Source organism: Mizuhopecten yessoensis, unplaced genomic scaffold (genome assembly GCF_002113885.1).
Source record: "Mizuhopecten yessoensis strain PY_sf001 unplaced genomic scaffold, ASM211388v2 scaffold4387, whole genome shotgun sequence".
In the NCBI taxonomy this organism is placed as follows: domain Eukaryota; kingdom Metazoa; phylum Mollusca; class Bivalvia; order Pectinida; family Pectinidae; genus Mizuhopecten; species Mizuhopecten yessoensis.
In genome coordinates this window covers 165,986-168,485 of record NW_018405521.1, presented here as the reverse complement: position 1 = coordinate 168,485, position 2,500 = coordinate 165,986, and positions in this window count along the sequence as shown.

Genomic DNA, 2,500 nt, shown 5'->3' with positions numbered 1-2,500 from the left:
AATTAAGTGAAGTGTTTAGGAAGGTGAAGATGATTGATATTAAATCTTATTATTGAGAACGAATTGAATATTCTTTGGTTCGTTGATGGGTGTAGGATATGTACTGAAAAAAATGAATGCTACATTTTTGTATGGATTAGTTTTAGATTTTGTTATTCAGGAATACTTCCAGGAAATTTTATTTTTTATTTCGACCTTCTGTTTCTAAAAATCACAGACCTCCCTGTGATTATGATCCCACCAATTAGGATGTAGGACAAATGTGTACGGTCAAAAAAATAGGTCACGGTTTCCCTCAAATCAACGAAATTCTGCTCTAAATGGGTCAATTCCACATTAATTTGACAATATTGACAGGTTTTGTCATCAAATAAAAAAAAATGTGAATCCATTTCGTCATCATATTGTTACATTGTGATGTCATACTTGGTGCAATGTAAGACCGCTTTGACCAAAAGTTCACACAAAGCTTTCTGTTTTAGGTGAACGTTAACCGTTGATTTGATTTTGCATTGATAAATAAACTGATGCTACTATTTTGAATGATGATGAAGTGATAGGATTAATATCGGAACCATAAATGGAATTTCTCTATCATAAATCTCACGAGAAAAGGTTCCAGGCGAATAGATCATCTTATATCATCTTATTACCAAAAACAGCAAGCCAACTTTCGCGAAGAACGAACGTGATTTCTCTAACTATCCCAAGTTAATTCTTTAACGTCGCAACTGTGACCATTGTCTCTGGTCAATGACCTTTCTTTCTTTGTGATCTGTTTAATGTACCTTTAAACTTTAAACGTTTTATTTATTTCAACGCATTTGACTTGCAATGGTATACAGAGATATGTATAAGCATGCGTGGTTATACAAACTGATACAGTATAATAGAAATGGAGGGGTACTGCACTTACATATAATAAATACTTTCATGCAGGGGAACAGACAGATTTAATTGTTTTGATAAAGGTCATACTTTCTTTAGGAATGCTTTTCTTTTAGATGACATTATAACCTTAAGCGATAATACACTATGACGTCTAATTAACATAGAAGATTATTTTCTTTCATTAACTAATGCCGAACATTCAAATATATAATGAAATTCATCTGCGATATCTCTTACATTACACAATTGACAANCCCCTAGTCATGACATCATCATGGGGTATGTATTGCGTGTGACGTCATCAATTTTGTGTAACCTACGAAATAAGCTCCCTTGTTTCTAACTTTTACCTTCTGATTTCAGGTATTTTCTCCGGGACTCTCTCGCCGCTGTTTCATTGGTTTTTTCTCTTTTCTTTTCTCATCACTTTCTGCTCTTTTTAATCATATATTTTCATTATCCTTAATGATTTTATGCATAAAACATATTTACAAACAATAAATAGTTACAACATACGTTATTTACAATATGAAATTCACATCATATTTACAATATTTTCGAGTGTGGTATAAAATTGAGATGACTTTTTGTGTGTAGGAAGTGCGTGTTGGTGCTCTGGAAGGTGTTGTAGCAGGTGGTGTTGCGTCCTTGTTTGAACTGGGGAAAAAGTGAATACGTAGGCAATTCACAATAATACATTATCTAACGGTATAATAAAAGAGTAAGGTAAGTGATTCCATAATCTTTTCGGACAATATACTTACAGTGTAGTGTAGGTTATGTGCGTGTCTTTGTCTGTACATGCATTGTCTGTGCTGTTCCTTGATGCGGTCCCTGTTGTTACTGATTGTCTGTCATTCTCTTTTGTTGTTTTCTTTATGTTGCCGTATCTGTGTAGGCGTTGGTGAAGGTGGATGGATGGGTTGTATAAGCGCGTTTGTGATTCGGTGATGAAGAGTGTCTGGTCAATGTCTGGGCTTGACAGAGTCGTACGGAAAGCTTATTATAACGTAAAGATCGTCTAACATGACGTCACTGTCATCGATCGATATCGGCGGAATTATCTCCCCTGTTTCTACCTTTTGCCATAGTGGAAAAATGTGGACAAATAGTGGACAAAGGTGGACAAAAAGCAGAAAAATTAAGGACAAAATACAATACAGAATCAGCTGTATCTGCAAATTTTTACATCAAAAAATATTATTTCGTATTTGGTTTTTTATTTTGAATAAAAAGTTTAGTCTCAAAATACAACCTTTCATATTGATTTATTTATCTATCTATCTATTAATATAACCTTAGTTTCAAACTTCCAAGCTTATACATTCAGTCTAGTCCGAATTATTCTGACGTTTTATCAACTTTTTTCGTATCGGTCTGTCGTCGATTAACGTCAGAACTCCGGCCCTCTATAATATGCGGGAAATATGCGACCCGCGCCCGGAGCGCACTTCAAACTGATATTTTAGAAACAAATCGTCACTTTCACACACATGTCGCACATGGATCGAAAGATCTATTCTTTATGCACTAGGTGGTATCAATAACATGTTTCAAAGATCAGTACGAAAAGTTTTTTCCAACGTTTTCTATACCAACCCATGTTTTT